Source organism: Oncorhynchus kisutch, linkage group LG7 (genome assembly GCF_002021735.2).
Source record: "Oncorhynchus kisutch isolate 150728-3 linkage group LG7, Okis_V2, whole genome shotgun sequence".
Lineage (NCBI taxonomy): Eukaryota > Metazoa > Chordata > Actinopteri > Salmoniformes > Salmonidae > Oncorhynchus > Oncorhynchus kisutch.
Genome location: NC_034180.2, coordinates 29,392,198 through 29,406,093, shown reverse-complemented (window position 1 = coordinate 29,406,093; position 13,896 = coordinate 29,392,198). Strand labels below are relative to the sequence as shown.

General features: G+C 41.8%; 1 protein-coding gene across 1 annotated transcript in view; it reads right to left on the bottom strand.

Annotated features, from left to right (window-relative positions):
• LOC109893912 (leucine-rich repeat and immunoglobulin-like domain-containing nogo receptor-interacting protein 2) overlaps window positions 1-13,896 on the bottom strand; it is a 33,957-nt gene extending 20,061 nt beyond the window's left edge. Inside the window, exon 1 of the mRNA XM_020487114.2 lies at window positions 13,323-13,896. The gene's annotated coding sequence lies outside the window, so the exon portion shown is untranslated. The remainder of the gene's footprint in view (window positions 1-13,322) is intronic.

The following is a 13,896-nucleotide window of genomic DNA, read 5'->3' as shown; positions in this document are numbered from 1 at the left end:
GTAGGAGGGAATTGGCTCCAATTAAGTGCCGTCCACAGGGTATGGCATGGTGTTGCAAAATGGAGGGATAGCTTTCCTTCTTCAAGATCCCTTTTACCCTGCACAAATCTCCAACTTGACCACCACCAAAGCACCCCCAGACCATCACATTGCCTCCACCATGCTTGACAGATGGCGTCAAGCACTCCTCCAGCATCTTTAAAATGTTCTGCGTCTCACGAATGTTCTTCTTTGTGGTCCGAACACCTCAAACACTTTTTTCCAATCTTCCTCTGTCCAGTGTCTGTGTTCTTTTGCCTATCTTAATCTTTTATTTTTATTGGCCAGTCTGAAATATGGCTTTTTCTTTGCAACTCTGCCTAGAAGGCCAGCATCCCGGAGTCGCCTCTTCACTGTTGACGTTGAGACTGGTGTTTTGCGGGTACTATTTAATGAAGCTGCCAGTTGAGGACTTGTGAGGCATCTGTTTCTCAAACTAGACACTCTAATGTACTTGTCCTCTTGCTCAGTTGTGAACTGGGGCTTCCCACTCCTCTTTCTATTCTGGTTAGAGACAGTTTGCACTGTTCTGTGAAGGGAGTAGTACACAGCGTTATACGAAATCATCAGTTTCTTGGCAATTTCTCGCGTGGAATAGCCTTCATTTCTCAGAACAAGAATAGACTGAATAGTTTCAGAAGAAAGTTCTTTGTTTCTGGACATTTTGAGTCTGTAATCGAACGCACAAATGCTGATGCTCCAAATACTCAACTAGTCCAAAGAAGACCAGTTTTATTGCGTCTTTAATCAGGACAACAGTTTTCAGCTGTGCTAACATAATTGAAAAAGGGTTTTCTAATGATCAATTAGCCTTTTAAATTGATAAACTTAGATTAGCTAACACAACGTGCCATTGGAACACAGGAGTGATGGTTGAGGATAATGGGCCTCTGTACGCCTATGTAGATATTCCATTAAAAATCACCCGTTGTCACGCCCTGACCTTAGAGAGCCTTTTTATGTCTCTATTTGGTTTGGTCAGGGTGTGATTTGGGGTGGGCATTCTATGTTTTGTTATCTAGGATTTTTGTATTTCTATGTTTTGGCCAGGTATGGTTCTCAATCAGGGGCAGCTGTCTATCGTTGTCTCTGATTGGGAACCATACTTAGGTAGCCCGTTTTCCCTCCTTTCTTTGTGGGAAGTTGACTTTGTTTAGGGCACATAGCCTTTAGCTTCACGGTTTGTTTGTAGTGTTTATTGTTTTTGTCGGCGTCATCTTAAATAAAGAATATGTACTCTCACCACGCTGCACCTTGGTCCTCTTCCTTCAACAGCCATGACACCCGTTTCCAGCTACAATAGTCATTTACAACATGAATAATGTCTACACTGTATTTCTGATCAATTTGAGGTTATTTTAATGGACAAAAAAAATAGCTTTTCTTTCAAAAACAAGGACATTTCTAAGTGACCCCAAACTTTTGAACGGTAGTGTATGCATTACTTATTTTATACTGTTTTGTTTTGCTCATCTTTATCAAGGAATCCAATCATTTCAGACCCCACTATGTTTGTCCTGTGTAAAGGCAGGCCTTGCTTTGTTTGCTAAAGCCATACTTGTTAATAAAACTTTCTTCGCAACGACAAACAGCTACTCAATGTACTTGAGGGGATCCAGTGGTGAGGAGTCCGAGGGGTGTAGCAGTCTTTTTTTATGTTTTATTTTACCTTTATTTAACTTTGCAAGTCAGTTAAGAATTATTATTTTCAATGACGGCCTAGGAACAGTGGATTTACTGCCTTGTTCAGGGTCAGAACGACAGATTATTTTTACCTTATCAGCTCGGGGATTCAATCTTTCAACCTTTCAGTTACTAGTCCAATGCTGTAACCATTAGGCTACCTGCCACCCCGTCTAAGGTACTGTATCACAGTGCTAGAGGCATCACTACTGACCTGGGTTCGATCCCGGGCTATATCTCGCACAATTTGTTAGGGGAGGGTTTGGTCAGGGTAGACTGTCATTGTAAATGAGAATATGTTCTTATGACTTGCCTAGTTAAATTAAATAAAAAATGTATTTCAACTCCTTTGAGATCGTGAAGTAGAGAAACTCAGCTAGGGCATGTTATGATTTTATATCACGTTTGTCGTCGTTTGCATTGACTCAGTTGTTTCAGACTCCATAGAATCTTGCTAAATGTGAATGATCTAAGAATGAGCCTTTGAAAATTGAAAGAGGTGTGTACATTTAAGAAAAAGGGTTTGAGACTTAACATGCTGAGTTGTAATATGATACAAGCTGCCACGACTATCGTCTATCGTTTAATTATTATGACAGTGTTATGTGGGCTTTATAACACACAAGTAAAGTGTTTTGATATGTTCAAATAAAGCCTTTTTTCTCTCTTTTTCATTTCTTTCTTTCTAGGGCAAGGAGCTTGCTATGCCAGGATAGTGGGTTCGATTCAATGGACTGTAAAAAATAAAAATAAAAACTATAATGTATGTATACATGAGTGAAAGTCACTTTAGATAAAAGCATCTGCTAAAATGGCAATAATTATTCCTATTATTATGCAGTGCATTCAGAAAGTATTCAGAACCCTTCCCTTTTTCCACAATTTGTTACATTACAGCCTTATTCTAAAATGGATTCAATATTTTTTCCCCCTCATCAATCTACACACGATACCCCATAACGACAAAGCAAAAACAGGTTTATAGACATTTTTGCAGATTTATAAAAAATACTAAACAAAAATACCTTATTTGCATAAGTATTTAGACACTTTGTTATGAGACTCGAAATTAAGCTTTGGTGCATGCTGTTTCCTTTGATCATCCTTGAGATGTTTCTACAACTTGATTGGAGTCCACCTGTGGTAAATTCAATTGATTGGACATGATTTGGTACACAGGGCCGTGGAGGCGCACTGGCGGTCTTGAGTGCAGAGCTGGCCCCACCCGTTCTGGCTGGATGCCAGCTTCCCCCCGGCAAATGCGGGACGCTGGTACCGAGCATACCGGCCTGTGAATACTCCGCCTCGGTACTGTGCGCATCACCCCATAGCACGGGGCCTGACCAGTCCCATGCTCGCCACGGTAAGCACGGGGAGTTGGCTCAGGTCCGCTTCTTGACTCTGCCACACTCCCCGTGTGCCTCCGCCCAAAAATGTGGGGCTTACTCTCGGGCTTCCTTGCCAGCCGTGTTCCCACATACCGCTGGTTCCTCTCTCCAGCTGCCTCTGCTCTCCTAGCTGCCTCCACCTGTTCCCATGGAAGGCGATCCCTTCCCGCCAGGATCTCCTCCCATGTGTAGACTCCCTTGCCGTCCAGAACGTCCTCCCATGTCCAGGAGTCCACCTTACCATGCTGCTTGGTCCGTTGGTGGTGGGAAGTTCTGTCACGGCTGGCTGAAGGACTGGACCAAGGTGCAACATGGTAAGCGTACATTTTCTTTATTTAAAAATGATGCCGACAAAACAAAGAACAAAAAACAAACCGTGAAGCTTTGGGCTATGTGCCCTGAACAAAGTCAAAGTTAACTTCCCACAAAACAGGTGGGGGAAAAGGGTACCTAAGTATGGTTCTCAATCAGAGACAACGATAGACAGCTGTCCCTGATTGAGAATCATACCAGGCCAAGACATAGAAATACAAAACATTGAAAAAAGGACATAGAATGCCCACCCTAGTCACACCCTGGCCTAACCAAAATAGAGAATAAAAAGCCTCTCTATTGGCAGGGCGTGACAGCTTGAGAGGATCTGCAGAGAAGAATGGGAGAAACTCTCCAAACACAGGTTTGCCAAGCTTGTAGCGCCACACCCAAGAAGACTTGAGGCTGTAATCGCTGCCAAATGTGCTTCAACAAAGTACTGAGTGAAGGTTCTGAACATTTCTAAAAACGTGTTTTTGTTTTGTCATTATAGGGAATTGTGTGTAGATTGATGAGAAAATAAACAATGTAATCAATTTTAGAATAAGGCTATAACATAACAAAATTATGAAAAAGTCAAGGGGTCTGAATACTTTTCAAATGCACTGTATATACTGTTATATCACTACCACCCCCAAGTTAAATGTAATTTACAAGGGTGTGCTGGGTACTAGAAGCCTATAGATTGAAGGAGAGGGGAGAGTCACACTTAACATGTAGTGGATACTTCTCAGATCCTGGTATGCTAATTGTTCCCCAAAGTAGCTGACAATCCCAGTGACAAGGAATGCTGACACATTTCACAAGATTAGGGAGAAGAAACACACTTGCAACACTCCTGCTTCAAATTCTCAATGTCCCAACAGCGGCCACGCTCTTAGCTCAGTCACTCATTCCTGCAATGCAATGCTCATAAATATTTGTTCTGCCAAAACTCACTCTCTGAACACTCTCTCATTATTCTCCCAGTACTTGCTTATCAAATACTCACTTTCCACCGATGTGCTCTACCCTACATTGTCCCCTAAGCCCGTTCTCTCTCCCAACAGTAATTCAGTCACAACACTCCAATATTTCACTTTCGTGCCATGGACCTGAATATTACCTCAGATGAATCAGCTTGGAGAGTTATGAGAAACATTGAATATTTATTTTGTTTGCAGAAAGTTTGAGGAATTACCTCTATAGGGCAGCACCTACATTATAGTAAATGGTGGGGATGTGCAACAGGGATCTAGCCTCTGAGCAAAACGTGGTTGAGTCAAATTTGTTTCTTTGCTATCACAACTTACTTTACCAACCTAATCACAATCGATCAAAGTACACTGTAGTAAATGAGATGTTGAATCTACTTGAAAAAATTAAGGCAATAATTTATACACAATATTACTAAGTATATGTAATTTCCTATGTTTTTGAGTAAAAACACAATAAGTTATTCAAATGTAAATAATCAAAGTAAATCCAGGGAAATAAGATTAGCCGTAAAAATAAGTGGTTTTTACTGATAATATAAACATACAGTATATGTGTTTTACTTCATCTCTCTGATTAGTTACTTTCTGTGATTGTATCTTAATCTTTAACATGGTTTAAAGTTAAAAGTAACTAAATGTAATCGTAAATGTAATCTATGTAATCCCCAAAAGTTCTTATTTATCATGTAATGCTGCACACTCCAAGAAAGGTTCAAATCGCAGCCTTTCTGGTAAAGATAGTTATAAATTCCTGAGGTGTAGTCACTTTTGAGGACACCAACTCCGGTACAAAGTACAAATATTATAAAAATATGAAATATTTTATATTATGTATTTCCTATTCAACAAAACTGTGTGACTAAGGCTTGAAATTACTTATATTTTTTTCTAAATATAGTATAATAAAATTATAAAAAGACTAACTATAATATTTCACCTTCCTTATAACTGTAAAATACACATTTGTATGTTTAGTGTTAGAGAAAATGAAGGTTTCTCTTGATCAGAACGCCTGCCCCCATCGCTGTGAACGTCTCACAGAGCTCTAGCTTGGCTTTCTGCACTTGTTAGGAACTCGCCTTTCATCTCATATTAGTCTTATCCATCTATGACAAACAGAAAGTGTTTTTACATTTATTTTTAATCTATTTTTATTATTTTAGATGAATGGCTATAAATCTATCTCTAAATGTGCTACCGTGATGAAATTCCTTGAGCGGAGGATGTGGGGGCCTCAAGGGGAGAAATTATTTACATATTTTATTTGTATTTTTTGTTTTATTATTAATACAAGGTAATAATTATGCCCAGCTCATGAGGCTCATTGATGATGCTATTGCCTCTTCTGCCTAATGGTAACTTTGCCAGTGACTGTCATTTAGACTGAAGATTGTGGAAATAGGTGGTCTTATCATTGAATGTTCATTGAACGTTGACTTTTTCTAAATGTTGTTACTTTACAGCCGTATTCTAAAATGGATGAAATAAAAACAATTCCTCATCAATCAACACACTATACCCCGAAATACATAGCGAAAACAGGTTTTTAGAAATGTTTGCAAATGTATTAAACTTAGCTCAGGTGCATGCTGTTGCCATTGATCATGCTTGAGATGTTTCTACAACTTGATTGGAGTCCACCTGTGGTAAATTCAATTGATTGGACATGATTTGGATAGGCACACACCTGTCTATATAAGGTCCCACAGTTGACAGTGCATGTCAGAGCAAAAACCAAGCCATTAGGTTGAAGGAATTGTCCGTAGAGCTCCGAGACAGGATTGTGTCGATGCACAGATCTGGGGAAGGGTACAAAAACATTTCTGCAGCATTGAAGGTCCCCAAGAACACAGTGGCCTCCATTATTCTTCAATGGAAGATGTTTGGAACCACCAAGACTTCCTAGAGATGGCCGCCTGGCCAAACTGAGCAATCGGGGGAGAAGGGTATTGGTCATGGAGGGGACCAAGAACCCGATGGTCATTCTGACAGAGCTCCAGAGTTCCTCTGTGGAGATAGGAGAACCTTCCAGAAGGACAACCATCTCTGCATCACTCCACCAATCAGACCTTTATGGTAGAGTGGCCAGACTGAAGCCACTCCTCAGTAAAAGGCACATGACAGCCCGTGAGGAGTTTGCCAAAAGTCACCAAAAGGACTCTCAGACCATGTGAAGCAAGATTCTTTGGTCTGATGAAACCAAGATTTAACTCTTTGGCCTGAATGCCAAGTGTCACGACTGGAGGAAACCTGGCACCATCCCTACGGTGAAGCATGGTGGTGGCAGCATCATGCTGTGGGGATGTTTTTCAGCGGGAGGGACTGCGAAACTAGTCAGGATCGAGGGAAAGATGAACGGAGCAAAGTACAGAGTGATCCTTAATGAAAACCTGCTCCAGAGCGCTCAGGACCTCAGACTGGGGCAAAGGTTCACCCTCCAACACGACAACCACCCTAAGCACACAGCCAAGACAACGCAGGAGTGGTTTTGGGACAAGTCACTGAATGTCTTTAAGTGGCCCAGCCGGAGCCCGGACTTGAACACGATCTAACATCTCTGGAAAGACCTGAAAATAGCTATGCAGCAACCCATCTAACCAGAAATGATGTGTAATGGATCATCATGCCTTCATTTCTCAGAACAAGAATAGACTGTTGAGTTTCAGAAGAAAGTTATTTGTTTCTGGCCATTTTGAGCCTGCAATCGAACCCACAAATGCTGATGCTCCAGATACTCAACTAGTCTAAAGAAGGCCAATGTTATTGCTTCTTTAATCAGGACAATAGTTTTCAGCTGTGCTAACATAATTGCAAAAGGGTTTTCTAATGATCAATTAGCCTTTTAAAATTATAAACTTGGATTAGCTAACACAACGTGCGATTGGAACACAGGAGTGAGGGTTGCTGATAATGGGCCTCTGTACGCCTATGTAGATATTCCATAAAAGAATCTGCCATTTCCAGATACAATAGTCATTTACAACATTAACAGTGTCTACACTGTATTTCTGATCAATTTTATGTTATTTTAATGGACAAAAAAGTGCTTTTCTTTCATAAACATGGACATTTCTAAGTGACCCCAAACTTTTGAACGGTAGTGTATACTTGTCCTTCTTCAAACGTGTACACTGAGTGTAAAAATCATTACGAACACCTTCTCTTTCCATGACATAGACTGACCAGATGAATCCAGGTGAAAGCTGTGATCCCTTATTGTCCCTTATCACTTCAATCGGTGTAGATGAACGGGAGAAAACAGATTAAAGAACGATTTTTAAGCCTTAAGACAACTGAGACATGGATTGTGTATGTGTGCCATTCAGAGGGTGAATGGGCAAAATAGAACATTTAAGTGCCTTTGAACAGAATATGGTAGTAGGTGCCAGGCACACCGGTTTTTGTCAAGAACTGCAACGCTTCTGGGTTTTTCACGCTCAACAGTTTCTTGTGTGTACCAAGAATGGTCCACCACCCAAAGGACATTGAACTGTGGGAAGCATTGGAGTCAACATGCCCCAGTATCCCTGTGGAACGCTTTAGACACCTTGCAGAGTCCATGCTCTGACGAATTAGGGCTGTTCTGAGGGCAAAAGGGGTAGGGGGAGTGCAACTCAATATTAGGAAAGTGTTCTTAATGTTTTGTACACTCAATGTATACAACATTGTGTAAAATCATCATAACGTCTACAAATGTTGAATTAACCACAATACTCTAAAAACAGAGCCATGGTTGATAATGTATTCAAAGTGTGTTACACACAGGTGGTTCAAAGAAAAGTGACAACAGTAATTATTTCCTGATATAGCCCGCGGATCAAATAAACAGTAAGTAAACCAAAAGAGGTCACAACCATTATAGGGCATGTGAAGTCTCTGGTGCAAACTAGTGTCATCATTCATTTTTAATGTCATAACATTAGTCCTATTGTGCTGTCTGTATAGCTAAATCTGTCTATCGTTGCCAAGCCATGCATGTTACTTGGGTGTAAAGTCAACAAACATGGCTGGGAGGAGTACAAAACAGATCTGAACCACCAAGCTATAAAGGAACAGCCTCAAGATGAAGTTTCATTTCATGACAACATTCCAGTACCTGGGAAATCATGAGCCTCTGGAAGCACCCTCCAGAAAGTCTGTCATTTTATGCGTTCTTAAACAATACTCTATTGCACTGGAAAATATCTTCCATATACAGTTGTGAGTGTGTGTGTGGCTGTGTGTGTGTGTGTGTGTGTGTTTCTGGGGTGGGTATTCTGTACCAATTCAGGCTTCATGGCAGTCCAATTGATGCCAGTGGTACGATGGGTAGCGTACCTGTCTGTGTGAAACAAAATAGGTCCTTTGTGCGTACAAATATGCCCTTGCTCTTGTGAATTATCTGCACAAGAGTGTTTCTGAGTCACCGCAGACAGGAAAACCTTGAGTTTTTTTAAACAAACGCCTACAGAAGACTACATCTGCAATTCTAATTATCCCAGACTGAGGACACTACAGAGGAGCCTCGTCTTCCTGTCAGAACTACAAACCCAGTCGCCAATAACAACCAAACACCCCAGCTTGCCTCAGAGGAAGATGAGTGGCACAACTACGTTCAGAGAACTGTGCTACGTAGCACACCATCCATATTCAGTGTACGAGAGAGGGAAATGCTCAAGTGTGCCGACTGTTATCAGTATTCCGATCTATCTGCCACTCCCTTGTGTTCAGCTCATATCCTTGGTCTGATGTGGCTGTAAACTTTTATCAAAACAAAGCTTTATAAACTGCTTCCCTTGAATAAATGGCTGCAAAGAGTGGAACAACAAACTATATGAGAGCTAAATGAGAGAACAATATGCCCATTGCCCCTCACGAGAGATAGTTCTCTTCTCCTCACCGCTCCTCTCTGATTCAGGGGAGAAAACACATGTCTTTGAGAGAGGTATTGACGTGGTGAAAGCGGTGAACCTTTTGTTCAAAGAGCTAACACAGCTCAGACACCCATACATACCCCACAAGACATACTACCAGAGGTCTCTTCATAGTCCCCAAGTCCAGAACAGACTATGGGAAACACGCAGTATTACATAGAACCATGACTACAATGCAACTCTCTTCCACATCAAGAAACTCAAGTGAGCAGTAAAATCAGATTTTAAAAACAGATAAAACAACACCTCATGGCACCACACGAACTGTGAAGAGACATGCACACAAACACTCATACACACTCTATCACACTCACTCTACACACACACACAATGTAATATTGTATTATTGTAGTATTGTACAAGTTCAATTGTAAATGTGTAATAATAGAGTAATAATGTAAACTGAACCAAAATATAAATACAATGGTCCCATTTTTCATATAAGATCCCAGAAATGTTCCATCTTCACAAAAAGCTTATTTCTCTCAAATGTTGTGCACAAATTTGTTTACATCCCTGTTAGTGAGCATTTCTCCCTTGCCAAGATAATACACTTGACAGGTGTGGCATATCAAGATTTTGAATAAACAGCATGATCATTACACGGGTGCACCTTGTGCTGGGGACAATAAATGGCCACTCTAAAATGTGCATTGTTTTGTCACACAACACAATGCCACAGATGTCTCAAGTTTTGAGGGAGCGTGCAATTGGCATGCTGACTGCAGAAATGTCCACTCGAGCTGATACCAGAACATTATATGTTCATTTCTCTACCATAAGCTGCCTCCAATGTTGTTTTATAGAATTTGGCAGTACATCCAACCAGCCTCACAACCACAGACCACGTGTAACCACGGCAGCCCATGAACTCCACATCATGCTTCTTCACCTGCAGGATTGTCTGAGAACAGTCACCCATACACCTGATGAAACTGTTGGTTTGCACAAGCAAATTATTTATGCCAATACCAGAAACCGTCTCAGGGAAACTTATCTGTGTGCTCGTTGTCCTCACCAGGGTCTTGACCTGACTGCAGTTCGGCGTCGTAGCAGACTTCATTGAGAAAATGCTCACCATCGATGGCCACTGGCATGCTGGAGAACTGTGCTCTTCATGGATTAATCCAGGTTTCAACTGTACTGGGCAGATAGCAGACAGTGTGAACAAAGCGGCCAGCAACATACCACCCTGCATCCCAATGCTGGCTTGCCTCTGAAGCTAAGCAGGGTTGGTCCTGGTCAGTACCTGGATAGGAGACCAGATGCTGCTGGAAGCGGTGTTGGAAGGCCAGTTGGAAGCACTATTTCCTCTAGTTTAAATAAAATATACCAATTCAGTAATTGGGGACATTGCCCTGTGTAGAGTGCTGTCTTTTGGATGGGATGTTAAGTAGGTGTTCGGACTCTCTGTAATCACTAAAGATCCCTTGGCGGGAGTGTAGGGGTGTTAACCATGGTGTGTCCCTGCTAAATTCCCATTCTGAAACTCATACCATGATGGCCAACTAATCATCCCCAACTTACAATTGGCTCAATCATTTCCACTTTAACTATATGGTTATGGTATGGGCAGGCATAAGCTAAGAACACAATTGCATTTTATCGATGGCAATTTGAATGCACAGAAATACTGTGATGAGATCCTGAAGCCCATTGTTGTTCATCTGCCGCCATCACCTCATGCTTCAGCATGATAATGCACACCCCCGTGTTGCAAGGAACTGTACACAATTCCTAGAAACTGAAAATGTCCCTGTTCATCCATGGCCTGCATACTCACCAGACATGTCACCCATTGAGCATGTTTGGGATGCTCTGGATCGAAGTATACGACAGCGTGTTCCAGCTCCCGCAAATATCCAGCAACTTCGCACAGCCATTGAAGAGTAGTGGGACAACATTCCACAGGCCACAATCAACAGCCTGATCAACGCTATGCGAAGGAGGTATGTCACACTGCATGAGGCAAATAAATGGTGGTCACGTCAGATACTGCCTGATTTTCTGATCCACAGACCTACTTTTTTTAAGGTATCTTTTATTTATTTAAATAGGCAAGTCAGTTAAGAACAAATTCTTATTTACAACAACGGCCTACCCCAGCGACATCAGGCCAATTGTGCACCGCCTTACAGGACTCCCAATCACGGCCGGTTGTGATACAACCTGTAATCAAACCAGGATCTGTAGTGCTGCCTTTAGCGCTGAAATATAGTGCCTTAGACCACTCAGGATCCCAAGTGACTGTGACCAACATATGCATACATTTATTCCCAGTATTGTCATGTCCTGACCATAGAGAGCCCTCTGGGTTCTCTATGGTGTAATAGGTCAGGGCTTGACTAGGGGGGTTTCTAGGTATTATATTCCCAATTGGAGGCAGCTGATAATCGTTGCCTCTAATTGGGGTTCATACTTAGTGTGTCCTTTTTCCCACCTGCGATGTGGGATATTGTTTTGTATGAGTGCCTATGTGCGCTACGTATTTCACGATCATTATATCTTTGTTGTTTTGGAAGTTTCGCTATCATTAAAATGTGGAACTCTACTCACGCTGCGCCTTAGTCCAATTATTCATACCACGGTCGTGACAAGTATTGTGAAATCCATAGATTAGGGCCTAATGAATTTATTTAAATTGACTGATTTCCTTATAACTGTAACTCAGTAAAATCTTCGAAATTATTGCATCTTGCGTTTATGTTTTTGTTCAGTGTAATGTCCTGTAAGATGTATTGGTTTATTTATCATGTAGGCTACAGTTTTGTTGTGATGTAATTGTTTTATTTCTGTTTGTACCCCAGCAAGAATAGCTGCTGCCATGGCGTTACCACAGGTTGCCATGGTAACACCTCACACACTCTCTCATATCCCTGCGCGGGCAGCGGTAACGCCTCTTTACTGGAAACTGGGCTCCTCTTCCCTCCATTAGCAGCTCCAACAGACAGACAGACAGAATAGACAGACCGTAGGTCCAGCCTGGAGACCTCTTCAGTAGCACAGCTCATGTATAATTCAGAAGGATTTGCTCATGTTTAAGGTCAGGGGAGATGTGTGTATTAAGTTATGGGTTTCGTGAGCACTCGTCTGCATGAAGGGCTACGGCCACACAATATCTCACCTTATCTGCAAGCTTTCAAAAGTGCACTCATCCACATAGAAGAAATTAATACGCTAACCTCACCTCATCAGGACAGCTCAGTGGGTAACCGACTCCCTCATCTATAAGTCGCATCCATACATTTCACCTCTTCCGCAATTTTCATTAATTGCATATGTTTCATCCATGTTTCTCAACAAAGCAGTTCATATCATCCACATACTTCATTCATTCATCCCATCCCATCCAGTTCATCTCAACCTCAATGTACTTTTCATACACACACACCTCATCCATGTCGTCAACCTCATCCAAAGACTTCATCAATTTATTCCGTCCATACAGTACTCCTCATCCATTAATTTCCTCCTCAATCTTATCCCCACTATTACTCACTTATACACTGATTTATAATGTGATTATAACAGTTACATATCCACAACACTCACCTCATCAACAGAGCTATCCGCTCTGTCAACCTCAACCACACTTTCATCCAGACTCCCCAAATCCATTGATAATCTCATACACAGCATCCACCTAATTCATATACATACCTCATCCACTAATTTCACTTCACCCAGACAGTTCTCACTCGCCCCTATATCACTTATCCACATAACCCATGCACAACAGAATAGGACTACGCCTTTTCAGGAGGGTTTTCAACAAGAAAATTATGAAATCTCCTACCCTCACTCTCTCCTTCTGAAAGAGTGCCTATGCGCAATAGAAGACAGACTTTGGAGAAAGGATTTCAGTCAAATCTTCCCTGTATTAGAAATGTCAGTTACAGATTTGAAACATGAGTACAGTTGGTAAGAATTCTCCCCTCTGGAAAAAAAAGACAATTCCTTAATAATATGGCATATTCTCAGTGACAGGTATATTTTGAGGTGATTCTTACCTTTAAGTGCTGCTCCTCATTACAAAATCCATACTCCAGATTAGCTCACTGAGGGTCACGCAGCCAAGCTGACACACGCACACAGACTTACTCTAACACGCACACACAGCTTCCGAGTGCCCGCTCAATCCGCTTTGTGTCAGCCCCTTCTACTCTGCCCTTCATGGGAACAATACACTTTCATCTCACTATCTATTTGATTACTGTGCATTTCCTCCCCACGGTCACACTCCTAATTTCTCCCACTATTCTAATGAGCCATCTCGAAAGCCCTGTGAAAACACTGGAACAGGCAGGCGACTGAGGGGGGGATGAGCTGAGATGAGAAAGAGAGAACGGGAAAGAGAGAAATAAAGAAAGGCTCTTCATTGGTGTGAGCTCCTTTGTCGAGGCGCGGCAGCGGTTCATTTATCCCCCTTGCTCTTCTGATCCTCCCCCCTCTTCACTGTACTCTTGCTCATCACCTGTGATCAGCCCTAGCCCTACCTCAGCGCTCTGAATGGGTGAAGAAAAACCTACAGGGAGGGCTTTTACTCCTCCCCTCTCTATTTCATAGCCTCTCTCTCTCTCCCTC